General features: G+C 52.6%; 1 protein-coding gene across 12 annotated transcripts in view; it reads right to left on the minus strand.

The window, feature by feature from the left end:
- The window catches only part of IKZF1 (IKAROS family zinc finger 1), a 91,402-nt gene extending 85,093 nt beyond the window's left edge, over window positions 1–6,309 (minus strand). For 8 of the 12 annotated variants that reach the window (XM_077864199.1, XM_077864198.1, XM_077864195.1 and 5 more), the window contains exon 1: window positions 5,510–5,610. The gene's annotated coding sequence lies outside the window, so the exon portion shown is untranslated. Of the gene's footprint in view, window positions 1–1,547; window positions 1,989–5,509; window positions 5,612–6,248 lie in introns of those variants that run through there. The other 4 variants (XM_077864194.1, XM_077864200.1, XM_077864188.1 and 1 more) reach the window with 4 other exon arrangements.
- Between the last annotated feature and the right edge of the window lie 10,588 nt (window positions 6,310–16,897).

Below are 16,897 nucleotides of genomic sequence, written 5' to 3' on the forward strand. Positions count from 1 at the left end.
GGGGAGTCATCAGCAGAACTTCACAGAAGCTTACAACTTCCTCATTTGGAGGGCCACAAAAATCGTCGTGTCTTTATTTATAACCTGGCAAAAATGCTCACGTCTGTCAGGCAGCAAAATATAGGAAAACACATTTTAAACGTGGCACCATCAAATGGTTCTGCAGCCTTCGGAGAAGAGATTAAATTATTTATTTTCGATGCTTCACCCTAAGTACAGTGCTGCTGTTGTTCAGCAAGTTTCATTTCTTTTACAAAAGCTCTGTCTGCTCCAAACGGAGTTGGAAACTCGTTACGTTCAGGGAAAACACGTACAACTCCAGGCAGGAGCAGGAAAACACGTGTGGAAAAGGGCTAGAAATTCCCAAGCCATTTTTAAATGGTAATGAATGGCCTTATCTCTCGCCACCTCAGATAATTAGCAGTGTGATTTTGGTTTAATGAAGTGGGATACACAATTTATCAATACGTGTTCGCCGTGGGTCTCTCTGAATATCATTTTAATTTTCCGCCCTCCACCAAACCCGGCACAGAAGAGGAAGGAAAGGTCACTTTTTCAGGCTAGAAAGTGGGGCTCGCACCAGGGGGTCACTGGCTCGCTCTCTGTGTGCATTAAAAGCCCAGGAGGACATTTCAGAGTGTCTCAGAAGTAGGCTCATGAAAGATCAATTCCTCATTTTCATTTCTCCTAAAGATCCTGGAGAAAACATTTCCCCCCTCTCCTGGGGGCTAAGGAGGTGTCTTCTGGTGCAATTTCATTTGCTCCAGCTTGGCCAGTGAAAAGCAGATTCCACAAGAAAAATTCACCCCAAACGGACCAATCGATATTCCTAGTGGGACTCTGAGCCATATCGTTCCATTTTAAGTAGTCTCAAACTAGCAGAAAACGCTTTAGAGGGCTGATAGCAGGATGATCTCCAAAATGGAGCATGAAACTCTATGTCAGGATGGATAAGAGCACTTAGAGATACTTTAGGCTCTTCGTTCTCCCTTGTTTTCATAGAGTCTCCCCACCACCACCAAAAAAAAAAAAAAAGAGAGAGAGAGACAGAGACAGAAAAAGGAGGAAAGGGGGGAGGGAGAGCAGGGAAGGGCGATGAAGATGTTGGGTGCCCCCTTCTCATCCCCCTGCCTCGCACCCCCACCCCCCAGCCTAGAAGCTCTGCACCAAGTCCACGACCGCTCACTTTTGGCGCGAAACCGGCAGGAAGAGAGTCAGATTTCCTTCAGCAGTGAGCTGATTGCTGGAGAAAAATGAATCATTGCACACTTGAGTGAGAAAATATGAAGAAGGCAGTTTCCCACTAATTAGGGCCCGTTTTAGGCAATTCGTTAAGCAGTGGCCCCGCGCCACCAGCCATCAGGAGGTGGGGCATGGGACAACCCGAAAGCAGCGCGTGCAAATGGCACATAATGATGCTCTCCATCACCCCAGACAGGCGGCGGAGGGGTGCCGCTGGGCAGGGGCCGGGCCCCGGGAGGAGAGGCCACCAAGCCGGCGGCCGCCCCGTCTACGCAAGCCCAGCAGAGAAAGCGCATGGCACTCACCAGTGAACCTGTGCCTCCGGAGACCGTGGGGCGCTGCCTTTCCCACGCAAATCCCGCCCTCAGAGGAACTGGGGTCTTCAGACCCTGGGGCCTGGGGCCTTGCGCGCCGAGTCCCCTCCGCTAAGCCACCTGGGAGGGCCCCTGTTGCCCGGGTGGCAGGTCGGCTGGCCTCCTCCTCTGCCACCGCCTTCACACTCCACTGGGGCGGAGAAAGGTGGAACCATTTGCCAAATATGCAAAAAAGGAGGGAAGATAGTTTTCTCTCAGGAAAACATGGGCAGGAAGGGAGCCTGCACTTCCTGTGACCAAAACGGGTTCAGAGATTATGAGGACGTCTGATGGGAGAGGCTTGCGGTGGAGGCGGGGGCTCTCGTCGTCGTCGTCAACAGGAATTGTGAGTTCCCTAAAGGCCGATGTGGCCACGGGAGAGGGAACATAATAGGACCGGGCTGGTGCTGGGGAAGACGACAGGCCCCACCATGCCTGGGACTTTGGGTTTTCACCACTTTTAACAGTTGATCGCCAGGCGGGTCCCTCAAGGCACCTGTGGGTCCCGCCTGTTTACCACGGTAAACTCAGAGAAGGGACAAGAAGCCAATGGAAGGGAGCAGGCTGTGGCCCGTAGGTGAGGCCTCACGGGCGCCCTCCGCCCGAGTGACCCTCAGCGACACACGGAAGCAGGGTGGGTCCTGTCCCCCTTCCCCCCCTCCTCTCCCCCCCACCCCCCGCGCAGAAACTTGTGCACAGTGTCTTTGTTTGGCTGTGTTCACGCTGTGGATGTGGTCACATCTGAAAAAGATTTGTCAGAAGAGCATCACACATTCACAAACGACGTCAAACAAAAGCCATTAAATAAATGGCGACGGGACAAGGATGGGAGTGTGTACCACGGGAGCTGCAGAGAGATCCCGGGGGTGAGGTTGTTCCTTACACCGCAAAGAGCACAATGGTAGCCTGGGTCCCCGAGACAAAACTGGTGTGAGGGTCCAGAAGACCCCACGGGGAAGCTGGGCAGGCTGGAGTCCCCTCTGGGGCACGCAAGTCCCCGACCAGCCCCACGCCTGTCTCCCTCCCCATCTCAACTTTAAGTGTGTGTGTGTTTCACACTAATACTCTGAAACACAACCTCCCTGACACCTAGTGACCCGTGCACCTGTGCCCGGCATGAGCAAAACAAGGATCGGTGTCAAGGTGTAAACAAGATCAATGCTTCTCCTTTTGTAAGCCTGAGAGGATGGGTCACTTGTCACTTCTACATCTCGTGTTTTCGCCCGTGACACAGAACAACTGCACACACACATGCCTGATGGCTCCAAAAATACCAACGTACACACCCGGGCCAGGGAGTGGCCTCAACGGTTGGGGCGAGAGGTGCAGCGTCTCGTGGCCAGAAGCAGGAGCCACAGTCCCCAGACAGGCCTGTCGGGCTGGCACATCAAGGGCTGCCAGAGAACCCCAAAGGGGCTTGCTCTGGTCTCTGGGAGCTGGAGCCACTGCATGGATCTCCATCAGAATAAGGCCACAAAAACCAATACTTCTTTCATAGTGAAATTATTTCGTGATTACAGAGATTAGAGGAGGGGGAAAAACACACAAAGGCCACGAACTGGGGCCATCCTCGGCAGATTCGCGTCCACAGCACCAGGCAGACACCCAAAGTAGTAGCACCATTTAGGTCTCAACTCAACAGTATTCATAGGAAAATCCATCCTGCTGTAGTGAAAGGCCCAAACCAGCCAACCAAACAGGACCTCGCCGGAGGGGCTTCTCTACTTGGGTCAGGTCAGTGGGATGTGACGACTCTCACCCTGCCCCCACGCCTCCCACTAGGCCGTCTGCATGCTCCGTGTGTGCGTGTGCACAGACTCCGAGAGCTTCTTTATTTCCTATATCAACGCATGCAGCACCTCGACAGATACACAGAGCACCTGTCCGTGTGGGGGTGAGGGCATCTGGTCACCGGGCATGCCGTCGACAGGATGCACACTCACTGTGCGGCTTCGGGGGTCCCAAGTCGGACATCTGTGTTGACAATATGGGGCCATACGACCCGCACACGAAACACACCGATTCAAATCAAGGGGGGGAAATCCCCCCCCCCCCCCAAAGAACCATCATCCTCAAACTTTCAGGTCTCTAGCAAAGTGACCAGGACACAGCAGCCCCCAGAGCCGTGGGGCTTCAGACTTCGTGCCCGGGGCATTCGCCAGGGTCTTAATTTCTCAACAAAGGAAATGGAGCCGAGGACAGCTGCAGCTTGTCCCCTCCGAGGAGACATGGACCAAGTTCCCAAAACAGTGAAACGCAGCCCAAGCACACTTTTATTGACGGGCCCGAACGCTCATCCCGTGAGACCTTGCTGGTGGGCTACTGCTGCTACCAGCCCTCTGCATTCGGGGGACGGGTCATGTTTTGAGATGCAGCCGCTCAATTAAAACCCCAGTGAATTACACCAACGAGCCAGCACGCCCGAGTTTCTAGAGCTCCTGCGTTCAACTATCACCATGAAACAAAAGGGGAAGCAAGCATGACCATTTAACTCAATCCTACATTCTGGCATCAGCTCTGCTGGACGTCAAGACTGGGAAGCACATTTTTTTTGCGGGGGGGCACATAAAAAAGGTATAAACATGTATGTTCCTGGAAAGTTTTGAAATCAGACACATTCTATCAAACCACAAGCGTATGGGATTTTAAAATGTGACATCATTATTTATATCTCTGACTACAAGTTATTTTTAAGCGTGTCCTATGATGTAAGCACGTAATCTTCCTGTCTGGGATATTTGGCCCTGTGCACGTAGGAAATAAGCTGATTTGTCACCGAAACAATTCTGACACTCAATATGAAAAAAAGTCAACCAATTAATACTTTTAAAATTCCAAATTAAAAATGAGTCTCATTAGCCTCATCCAACATCCTCAAACAAAGAAACAAATTCACGAGGCTCCCACCATTTCCTGCCTCCTCCTGGCTCCTCTCAACTCGGAACCGAGTGAATCCATCCTTGCAACCATTTCGATTTCTGTCAAAGTTTAAATGTGGTCCAGGTGAAATATTTTCAACTTCCACGGAGGTTTCTCCTTGCAAACGGAAGTCGATCTGGCTAGCAAGCAGGTGTTCTTGCAGCAGCAGTTTGTCTCCCAAGTTGCAAACGAGGTCCCCGGGAGCTGAGACACAGGGTGGGGAGCAGGGTGGGAAGTGGGGAGCCTGCAACCAAGCTGCCCTGACTCGGCTCTGGGGCGGCTGCAGCCCCGAGCCTGTGTCCAAAAGCCACGCTTGTCCGGCCTCTACCTGCCCTGCCCGGTGCCTCCCAGTTAGATGAAAAAACAACAACAACAACAACAACAACAACAACAGAAAAAAAAAAAAAAACCCAAGTCCGATTCCTTAGGAATCACCCAGGATCCCTGACGATTTTTAAAAAGATTTCACTGCCAAGGCAAGTCGCCTGTAACCTGGCCGCAGTCCCAGGGAGTTTGGAGCCCTAGCAGCCCAAATCGCAGTCCAACGAAGTCCTGCTAACTTTTCAAACCGGGACGATTCTGAATTTTGCAGAAAGCAAGCGAGTTCGGACCCCATCTAATTATCCGCACAGGAGAAGCTACGCGCTCTCAGCTCCGACATAAAGGAGAGCTCTTCCCCCCGGGCTCTGTGCAGCCTGACTTCCGCGGTCTCCAGGGCGCACAGCGGCGCAGATCTCACCGGGGCTGGGAGGTCCCCATCGTGGGGACAGCGCGAGGCTCACAGGCCCCCGCCGCCCGCCTGGCCCCGCGCTGCGGCCACCGCGCACGCTGGAGGCTCCGAGGGACAGAGGTCAACGCTGTCACCGGCCCCAGGAGGGAGGCCGGACCCAGGCTCCCCAGGCTCGCGGACCCTCCCGCCCGCCCTCTCCCCCGTGTCCCGCTCTACCGCCCCAGCCACCCGGCTGTCCCCCGCCGCTCCCTGGGAGAGCACTCACGTGGACGCGCGCGCCGCGCTGGCGGGGCTCCGAGGCCGGGCTGTGGCCGGGGCTCCCTCCGCCCCGCCGGGCTCGCCGCCTGCCAGGTGCCGCCGGGCTCGGCGGGGACGCACGGAGGTCGCCGCGGTCGCCGCCCCGGGCGCGGGCCGCGCATGCACTTGTTAGAGCGCGCGGCTAACTTGGCCGCCGGGGCTCTTCCCGGCTTCCTTTCACAATGACTTCCTGAAGTTGCTCACTCGCATTGTTCCCCATTTCTCCGCCGCCCGCCCCCCCACACCCACCCCCCACCCCTCCCGCGGGCTCCGACCCGCTTTCGCGCTCTCGCCGGCCGCTGCCCCGAGCGCACAGCGCCGCCCGCGGGCCGCGCACCTGGGCCCCTCCGCGCCGCGCCCCTGCGCCCCCGCGCCTCGCCACCTGCGGCCGCGCTCCAAAAACTTTGGGGAGCTGCGCACCTCAGGCCGCGGCTCCACCTGCCCGCAGCCGCCTCGGAGCACGCAGCCCGGGGGCGCACCGGGCGCTGGGGCGCGGGGGCGCAGGGCGCAGGGCGCAAGGGCGCGGGGCTCGGAGCGGGGCGCCCAGGGGGCGCGGACGGGGCCTGGGAGCGGGGCCCGGGTCCGAGCGCCCCGTCCGTCCCGCCCCGCCCCGCCCCGGCACCCGCGCGGTGCGGTCCGACCGCAACTCCGGGGCGGCGCGCAAACTTTGCCGGGGCGCGAGGCTGGCTCCCGGCCCCGGGCCGTACCTGCTGGCGCCGCCGGCTGCAGCCCGCTCGCCCGCGCAGGGCCCGCTCGGCGCGCCGCCGCCACCCCCGCGCGCAGCGCGCCCGGCCCTCCCCTCCCCGCCCCTGCCGCCGCGCTTCCTCATTCCAGCGCCGCATCGCGCCGCGGCCCCGCGCGCAGGTGGCAGGTGGCGGGGGGCTCCCTGCGCCCCGGGCCCGGGGGCGGCCTCGGCCGCGGGGCCCGCGTTGAGCCCCGGGGGCGCGGCGCGGGCGGGGCCTGGCGGTGGGGACGCGCCCCCCGGGCGCTGGGGCCGCGGGACCTCGGGAAGCACCTTCCCCGGCGTCGGGGCGCGCGGGGGTGGGGGAGCGCACTGCCCGCGAGCGGGGCCACCGGGCTCCCGGCTCCGGCTGCGACCCGGGCGACGAGGGCCCACCCCGGGGGGTGGGAAAAGTTGATCCTCCGCAAGTGAGAGGAAGCTGCAGTGCATTTTCCCAGACAACCAATGGAATACCTCTCGCCTGTCTTCCCTCCCACCTGCTCAAGCAGAAGTTAGGATCGCGCCTCGCATCCTGGCCCGGCGCACACGCGGGTGCGAAGGCGCCGCTGCGGGGGGAGGCGGCACCGAGCAGCCCCGCGGCGGCTCCGCGGCTCCCCGCGCCTCACACCCCTCCCCGCGAGCCCCAGGCGCGCGTGGAAGGCGCGGGGGCTGAGACGGGATCGCGGCTCCCACAGCCGAGCCCTCCACGCCCGGGGCCAGGAGCCCCGCGATCCCATTGCCAGGCCCCACGGAGCGCGCACCGCGAGCAGGAGAGGGGCGCTTGCCCTGATGCCCTGATGCCCTGATTTTGCCCCTTGGGCGTCGGGGAAGGGTCGCGGGTGAGCGAGCCTCCCGCCCCGCCCCTGGAGACTCAGGCGGGCCTTCCAGGTGGAGACAGGGAACAGGTGGAAAAGGTCGTTGGCGCGCTGAGCGGGGCAGGGCTCGGCACCCCCGACCCGGGAAGCCTGCGGCCTGGTTGCGCCTGGTGCCATCCCGGGAGAAGTCCTCCCCGGCGGCCCCACGCGCGGCATCCGGACCCCCTGGGCGACACCTGCCACGCCACTCCTGCTGACAACATTTGGCAGACGTTGACTCCGCGCGTTTGGAGCCCAGAGGAAGTGGGACTAGTGAAGGAGTCCTTGCTTTGGTCCCCAGTCCGCTCCTTGCCTATGTGACCTCCAGCAAGACACCCAGCGTCGCAGCGCCTCATTCTCCTCACCTGTGGAGAGGCCAGTGCTGCTGCTGCATCCAGCGTCCTTGTCAGGATTAAAGGAGGCCGCAAGCACAGGGTTCAAGGGCTTGTCGCGGAGGGGTCACAGGTGGCCTCTGGCTCTTGGGCACACCGGCACCCTTAGCCCCCAGATTTGTAGATGTGTGACATCTTTGAATGTGAGACATATCCCCCCGGGAGTGGGAATAAAGGACTCAGATGTGGCCATCAGGCCGAGGCATTTCCTCCTGAGGCACAGGAATATGAAGCGGGGGACCCAAAGAGTGTAGACCGTGTGGTCTTGACCGAGTTCCTAAATCTCTCTGAGACTCAGCTTCCCCATCTATAGATTGGTGGTGATCATGGAAGGTACCTCATGGGGTTCCTTTTACATAGGAAAGCTCTCGCCACCTGCCCGGCCCCACACAAGGAGTCCGTGAGTGGTAACCGGTGCTTATTATAAACCCTGCTAGCTACCAGTGTCCCGCTGAGATGGGGAGCAAGCCCGGGAAAACCGGGCTCTGTGGGCCACTCCCCCACCTCTCCCAAACAGGTGGAGCAGAAGGAGCTCAGGCTATAACCCGGGGTCTGTGGGTGGACACCGGGGCCGGGGAGAGGGTGCTTAAATGCTTAAATCAACAATAAAAGCACATCGGAGAGGAAAACCTATCCGGAAAAATGGAAACATGGGATGCTTTTTTAAAAATCATGGGTGTAAAGTCGTTTTGTTTCTTGAGAATATATACCTTACTGTGTTTCGTGAAGGACGGCCTCCTTTATCCGGACAGTGCCTGCCAAATGATCCATTTTTCTTTGGGGATATCATCAAAACAACAAAGAGCCCGTAGAGAATGAATCACAGACAACTTACTCAGAGCTCACTCTACGAAGGGACGCAGCTACGGGCACTTTTGTTCCGGCAGAGACCGGGAGATTTCACAGGAGAGCGAGTCCCGGAGCAGACGGACGGTGAAGGGGATATGGCAAGAGCCTTTCCTACTCCCTGTGTGAGTCTTGGAAAATCACCCAACCTCTCTGGGCTCCGCTTTGTCATCTGCAGAGCACACCTGCAGCGGACCGCGACGGGGCGGACAGCCCTAGGAGGAATTCCCTGAGCCTTGGGGGCCTCTGCTGATGGCGACTGTATCTTTGCAGGTTGGTTGTAACTGCATCTCTCTTCCCTTTAAAAGTATCTGCTTAAACCCCCGCAGACCAGCCTCCTTGTTTTCCCTTCTACAATGTGTCTAAAATGTTAAAGTCCCATAGCTCAGACAGCTTCCTCTCTAAAGAAACAGGAACAGAAGGAAAAGGACTGGGACATGGATGAAACTTTTGCAACAAGGACTCTGCTGCTTTGGTTTCTTTTCCCCAGCTTTCACCATCTCCAGCTTCTGCTTCTGCTGCTTTTGAAAGTGAACGGTGCTGGCCCAGGTTCTTGATCTTTCTTTCTTTCTTTCTTTCTTTCTTTCTTTCTTTCTTTCTTTCTTTCTTTCTTTCTTTCTTTCTCTTTCTTTTCTTTCTTCTTTTTGAGATTTTATTTATTCATGAGAGACACAGAGAGAGAGGCAGAGACACAGGCAGAGGGAGAAGCAGGCTTCCTGTGGGGGAGCCCCATGTGGGACTCAATCCCGGGACCCCCGAAGGTAGATGCTCGACACCTGAGCCACCCAGATGTCCCTTGACCATTTTTCTTGAGGCTCACTCCTTGGCTTTGGCTTCTTCTAAGCACAGGCCCTGGCTGCCACTGCTTCTGGAAGGGAAGGAATGGGACACAGCGGAGGAGCATGGGAGCTCCCACCCGGCCAGGACTGCCCAGCAGGCCAGCAGGTGGGGAGGGGGGCAGTGAGGGGTGGGAACCTGCCCCATCAAAGGCAAGGAAGAGCCCTCAGGGTGCTCCCTTTCCTGCAGTGTTCCCAAGGCCCTTGCTGGAGGCTCAGCTGCTCCTGGTTTTGAAACCCACAGACATTCAACAACGCTGCTCATCACTCACATTTCCACCTCTAAGATTTGAATCCAGCATGTGCCGGAGTTGATGACCAAATTCCTCCCACCTTATGACAGTTCTTTTGCTTTATTCCCCTTGGATTTTGTCCGAATACACTTAGCTTCTCAAAAATGGTGGCTTTTTATCAATATCATTTGGTTGGAAGAGATTGCAAAGCAAACCAGGTCGGATATAACGACTTGGAGAAGGTAGATGCACCCAGAAAGCTTTCTGATGAAAAGTTTTTCAAAGTGTGTTGGCTGAGTAAAGGGAAAGTAGGTCTTGATCTGAGCCAAACAGATCAGAATAAGGACAGAGGGGTGGGGGGTCACCCTCCAGCTGATGCCACTGTATGGGAACAAGATGAGGACGTGATCTGTGCAGTTAGCAGTCTGCCGATGGCATGGATTCAGTGACAAGCTCTCCTGGCAGGTGGTACTTGAGACAGGAAGTCCCAATGAGGCAAAACACGTGACCTTACATGAAAGGGCACCAACCTCGTAAAGTAGAAACAATTGCATTTCCATGCAAAACAGGTCAAGGTAAATTCCAATGCAAATCCTGTGGACACACAAAAGGGTGAAGCGGCTCTGTGGTCACTAGAGTGGAAGGGCTTTGTGGATGGGCCCAGGGAAGAGGGGAAAGCACAGAGGAGCTGTAGGGAAATGCTAGTGTTCCCCACGTGGTGGGGGCGCTTGAAAGATTCTCCTCCCAAGGGAATTAAGGAAAGACTGGAGGTAGTATTCTGATGACTGCCCTACGGAGCCCCGCTCTGTGAAGGACACTTGCACACGTTATTTCTCACCTCACAGTACAGGAAAGCCCACATTGCCACCTCCATCCCACATAAGGACACAAAGCTCAGAGATGGTGACTTGCCTGGGGCCAAAGGTTAAGGGACAGACTGCAGACAAACCACGTGGGTTTGGTAGCTTGGCAAGTCACTAGGCCTCCCTGTACCTCAGTTTCCATTTCTGAAAAATGTGAATACTGACAACAGCAGCAGCATTAGTACTCGTTCCCCGGATGGTTCATGGTCTGAAGGAGTTCGTGCATGGGGCATACTCAGGGGGATCCCTGACACCTAGTAGCAATGATTTAGTGTCTGGTATTTTGATGTAGCACATTTTCTTTCTTTCTTCTTTCTTTCTTTCTTTCTTTCTTTCTTTCTTTCTTTCTTTCTTTCTTTCTTCCTTCCTTCCTTCCTTCCTTCCTTCCTTCCTTTCCTTCCTTCCTTCCTTCCTTCCTTCCTTCCTTCCTTCCTTCCTTCCTTCTTTCCTTTCTAAAAGAGCAGGAGGCGGGGCAGTGGGAGAGGGAGAGAGGGAATCCCAAGCAGGCTCCAGGCTCAGCATGGAACTGGGGTGGGGCTCCAACTCACGACCCTGAGATCATGACCTGAGCCAAAAATCAAGAGTCAGACACTCAACTGACTGAGCCACCTAGGTGCCCCTGATGTACTTGATTTCTAAGTGGTTGAGCTGGGATACACATCTTGGTCAAATTTCTTAGCTATGCCCTGTACCTGTCCCTCCAAGGACTGATTCCTGTAAGACATCCTTCTCCAATTGGAAGGACGTGTGTCTTTCTCTCTTGTCCTCTTTCAATTTTTCGTTTCCCATATGGCCAAATCGCCCATCCTGACAGCACCAGCCTTGATAAAGGGATCAGATGGGCACATCCAGGAAAGATTAAGGTTTACAAACAGACTTTCCAATCCATAAAGTGCACGCACGCGTGCGCGCGCACACACACACACACACGGAGTCTAGTTATTTCTGTGTTGGTATAGCAACTTTCTCTTTTCCGTGTTAAGAAATCACAGATCTTTCCTGTCTAGTCTTGAAAGGAAGTGGGATAGTTTTGGAGAAGGAGTTGAGAGAGGGGACCCTACAGTGGAAGGCATCCTAAAAACTCCGTGTCTCTCTCCTCCACACACAAGGTGTGGGAACGTATCTGAGTCACCCTACTTCTCTGAACATCACATTCTCTTCTCCACGACAAGGACAGTAAATCCTGCTGCACAGAGTCGTCGTGAAGTTTGAGCATGAACGTGGATCTTTCATCGTAGTACCTGGTGATGACTGTTAGTTTCCCCCTCCTGCATTTCCCTGAAGTGTCTTAAGGTGATAACCAGTGGAAAGCAGATGAGGAAAAAAAAGCAGAGCCCCTGAAATATGTTCCCACATCCATGGTTGGGATGGACCTTGATCTGCTTGCAGATAGGTTGTTTCTTTATCTGAGAAGAGCTGTTGAAAAATGATCCCACGGTGGTTGGTGTCAAGTGCGGCTGGTTCCAGGAGCGCTTAGTGAGGGTCTATCTGGTGCTCTCAAATTTACACGAACTTCCACAAGCATTTCATTTGAACTTGTTGATATCAGTGAGATAGGTGTTCAGGCGGCCACGTTTGCCTGGATTTTCCCCGTGTCGTTGGCTTCTCAGTCCTTCCTAAAATGGGGGAGCTCCCTGGACATAGTTCTTAATGTCATCTCTGTACTTGACCTCTGTAGTTCTGACCTTCCCCTGAAATCATGACTCATGCAGCTTGCTGCCTCCTTGACACCTTCACCTGGACATCCAGGGGGCTTCTTAGGTCTACCATGTCCCCCCACTGAATATCCCTGGTCTTTGCCCTCAATCTTGTGTCCCTGCAGCCTTCTTTACCTGATCAAATAGCAACTGGAAATTGCTGAGACTAGGAGCCTTGGAGGCATTCTTGATGGTTTCCTCCCACGACTTCCCCATCCCTTCACCACGACTCTCCACTGGCTCTGCTTCCAACAGGCATCCGGAATCCCACCTCCATTGCAACGACACCATCTCACCTTTTGTCTGCAGATGGTGGGGCTCCTCATGGCTCGCTCCTGTCCTTCCCCCTCACAGCACTCAGGGAGGGCCTACTGAAAAGCCCATCAGATCCTGCATTTCTTCCCTGGACAGCATGCCCGCCCCCCTGGGGACACTAGCTGAAGTCTGAAGAGCATGTGATTCTCCCCTCCTCCATCATTTCTCTCCCCTACGACTCATGTCCAGCCACTACTGTCTCACTTGCTCACTGGTCTCTGGCCACTTGGCTCTGCTTTGCTATTCCTCAAGGGCGGCTCGCTGCACCTACCTTTCTCTGGATACCTGCCTGCCTGCCCCTTACCCGCTTCCATTCAAATCTCTGTTCAATGTCATCTCAGCTCTGGGACAATCAAAGCCCACCTTTTATAGGTGCGACAACCCCTACCCCACCCAAGCTGCCCCTAATCTTCTCTCTTCTTTACATTTTTACACAACACTTATCTTCCAACATACTGTATAATTAACGTTTATTTTGTTTACTCTTTTTGAAGAGAGTGGGTTTTGTTTTGTTTTGTTTTGTTGATCTGTTTTGTTTCCTTAGTGCCAAGACCCAGAACACTCGATGGATATTTCCATTTATTGGCACTACTTTTCAAGGGTTCATCTGACTTTTTTCTAACTCAGACAAAATTATTTCCTTTAAATTATATGACAAGGAGTCATCATATTGGTTTTCTAACCTGCAAAGGAACGGTGTTTTCCTGGTCTTACAGCGGGAAGGAGCCGCCTTCCCTTTCTGTCCTGTCTGGGGCTCTCAGCTCATGCACGTGGTCGTGCTTCTTGTCGACCTATCTATGCTGTCTTGGCAGTGATGAGTTCAGCACAGAAACATTCTGCGTGTCATTCCTTCCTTGATCCATAGGAAAGTTGATAGCATAGCTTGCTCTGTCCTCATTCATGTGCTCTTCTGTAGACTTCCGAGTTGTTTTTCAGAAGGAAGTAAGGAATAATTTAAAAATGCAACCCTTTGGCTTCATAATGAAGTTTCCCTAATCCTGTTCTGGTTGTGTGGGGGCAATTATCCTGAGAGAGTTGATGCCTCTTTATTTCTGTAGGATAAGAACACCGATGAAAATTTAGCGAGGCCAGGAGTCGGGCTTTTTCTAAGTGGGTGATTTAGAAATTATTTAAAGATATAATGTATTCTGTACCTACTCACGGCCTAATGGCTATGTATTCTTTTAATATTTACTCATAATATCCTTATTACTTGCAGATATGTTTTTCTAATGAAGAAAAAGAACTCATTTTTCTATAATAGGCATCTCAGAAACAGGCAACTTTATTTCCACTTCAGAGCTCAAATACACAATTTCCTTTAGCTTAAACAGTGTTTTGCAATTAAGCCGAAGGGTTGCCTTCACATTATAATATTGCCTGATTCTCTGTGATAATACCTCATGAACATTTTCTGCCAAGCAGCATGTTTCCTATAGGTTGTACCCAATGACCCTGCATTGTGGGAGAAGGAATCATGTTGTCTCAACTTATGGATGAGGGTAAGGCCTACCGTTGGGAAGAGAAGGTGCAGAATGAAGAGCCCATCCTTTGGTACACGTTGAGATAATGGGATTTGTATATGTTTGTGAGACAGTTGACTATGGTTGGGGATGCATTCTATGGCCATCAAAGTGCAATAAGCCAAGTGACTAACCGGCCAGTACAACGAAGGGATTTGGCTTCTCAGGCTAAGCTATAGAGTGCAGATGTGCACTTATTGATCATTCAATCAATATTATAAATCAGTAGAACCTGTATGCTAGTTTAATTACCTTATTATTAGACTATAATTGGTGAAGGGAAAGTCAGTTCCATCTGCCCTTACTCCTCCTGCCCGTGTTGGCTTCCCAGGGCAGCTCTTGGCCCTTTGGATTCCAATGCCATTAAGCCTGCAAGACAGAGTGTTGCGCCACATGATTGATGCCACTTGAGCTGGACTACCTGATAGAGCAGAGTTCTTAGAGCAGATCCAAATGCAGCGGTCGATAATCATACACTTAGCAGTTGCCACTCCACTCCAACAGCGCTCCAGTAATCACCACCAAAATACCCCAGACCCATCTCTCTTAACACATATTTCTTATACATTCCTGGAGCTCCTGATGACTTCAGTGAGAGTTCCAGGCACCCAGGGTGGCAGGGCAGCGGCATGCACAGTACTTGGTGATTTATATTTGCGTGGCTTTTGAGCTAATCAGCAAAAAGTGCTCATCAATCGTCTCCTCCCTAGGAAGTTGGATTATGTTATTATTCTGATTTTGTGGGTGAGGACACCGAGGAAAAGGAGCTTCCCAATGTGAGGAGATTGTGAAAAAAAAAGAAAAAAGAAAGAAAGAAAGCTGCTTCTTGATGACCCAAAAGTCATGTTTGACCTCTGGTCTTCCACCAGATGGTATTGAGCATTTGGATTACTCAACAAAATGCCATTTTATGGAGACATTCACACCAGTGGAAAACCCCGGTGCTCCACTATGTGGTTCTATTTTACTCTCTGAATTTTTTTTTTTTCAGGTAAGGCTTGATCAGCTAATTGATGTGGAAAGGCCAATGGGACCGATTTGTGGCTTAGACCTCTCTTGATCAAGTCAGGGGAGTGCCCATGGTCGCTGCCCATGGGGTAACCAAGACTCAGCGCCCAAAGCCTTATAGTAATAACCGACATCACATGTAGAAGAGTGCAGAGCATGCCTTGCTTCTTTGCTTCTTCCAGGATAGGTTTGTGCTAGAATCATTTCCTAGGTATAATAAATTTAGGAGCCTCCCACAGTGGAGCTGACAGCAAAGGCAAAAACTGTCAACCCACCTCCCCCCCGTGATGGAAAACGTTTCAAGGTTTTCCCAGCAGTGCATTAGGCAGCTCTGTAAGAACCCACTGTTGTGCGCGTTTTGAGATTTCACGTCTTCCATTAACCAATTCTGAGACAGAAGACCAGTGTCTGTATTTCCCATGTTGTTGAAGTACCTTTACATAGACTTTAACCCAGTTGCTAAATTGCTTGAATTTGTTAAATGTACAAAAGGGCCTACTCCCCGTTGATGGAGTAAAAGTAGATGTTTGATTAAGTAGATAGCTAGATATTCTTTTTTTTTCTCCCCATCTGGGTGTGTTAAGGGGGTATGTTTGAAACTTAGCACTCAGTTCATGCCTTTCCTAGGGGGAGGGAAGAGGGTATTTAACAAGGTTAATAATGACAGAGAGAGGAATTGACACCACAAAAGAAAAAGAATCATTCTAGCATTTCATGACAGTTCAAAGACAGATGTCGTTGGCTAAGTGAGAATCTTGTAGACGTGGGGGTAATATACACCTTATATGCATATGGATTAGTGAAAGCAGACTGTCAAATCGGTGAGTGTAAGATTGTCAAATATGAGACATAGCTGCAGAAAACCTGGAGAACTACTTACTATTTATTTCTTCTCTTAAAGACCCAATCCTGTTGTCTTTTCACAGACAAAAGACCAAGTCCTTTAAGAACTGAGGACCAAGGCAGGTCAAGGGTAGGATGGGATGGAAGCTTTGGATTGGGGCCTCCTGAGGACACGAGGGTTGGCTACCTATTGTCTTCTGAAGTCTATTTTTCACCTTAATTATATGCACACTGTTCTCTTTTGTTTCTGTAGACTTTAGCTCACCCAACAGGGCCACATCTAATTCCATCTTCCTGGTGTTCATGATGCAAAAGTCTAGAATTACAATTGACAAAACCTCAAATTGAGCAAGTTATATTCCAAGCCCCTTGGAATTCATTTAATAACAGCAGTCAACCCTATTGAGGTGATTTTGGGTTCTGCCATAGCACGAGGTGCATCAGAGAGACGTCACTGGCCTTCTGAGCTTTGGTAGAGGTTGGGTAGATGCAGGGTATCACTAGCTACAGACAGATTGGCTTGGTTTGTTTAGGTAGATGAAAAATGTTACTAGTTTGAGTCAGGAGACCTGAATTGGATCATGCATCTCTCTCTAAGTTCATCAGTCCACCCTTCTAAGCTTCAGTGTCTTTATTCATGAGATGAGAATGGTTGATGAGATCATCTCTACGACCTCTCCTAACTGATAGCCCATGACTTGCCTTTGGCTTTGGCAGTGTGTTTCTGTGGGCTGACAGGGAGCTGGCAAACAGTCTTGGGGAAAAGCTTTGCTGGCTACTGCCCTATTGTCTCTAAGTTGACCCTACCTCTGTCTTTTGGTGCCATCCCATCCCAGAAGGCCCCAAGCACTGAGGGCCAGCTCTCCTGAAGGTGGTCACAATTTATTACAGCCTCAGACACCCACAAACACAACCACTAACTCCATCCATCACTTACTAACCCATAGTGACTAACCCCCTTTGGCCAAACCTAGAAACCTAGACAGTTTGACTTCAGGACCTTGTGAATGAGATTGAAGAAGTTAGGAATTTGCTTAACCTGAATCAAAAATAGAACAAATGTGTGCTGGAGATAAAGACCCACCTGACTGATCTGTGTGGTGCCCTCACAGAGAAGTCTCCTGTGTCTTGCCAGTGGCAGGATTGTCCTTGGAAAGGCCTCCTGAGTAAAAGAAGATGGCGCCTGGTGAAGACCAGGACTCCTGGGAAAGACTACTTGCTGCAT

This window comes from Canis aureus, chromosome 21, assembly GCF_053574225.1.
Source record: "Canis aureus isolate CA01 chromosome 21, VMU_Caureus_v.1.0, whole genome shotgun sequence".
In the NCBI taxonomy this organism is placed as follows: Eukaryota; Metazoa; Chordata; class Mammalia; order Carnivora; family Canidae; genus Canis; species Canis aureus.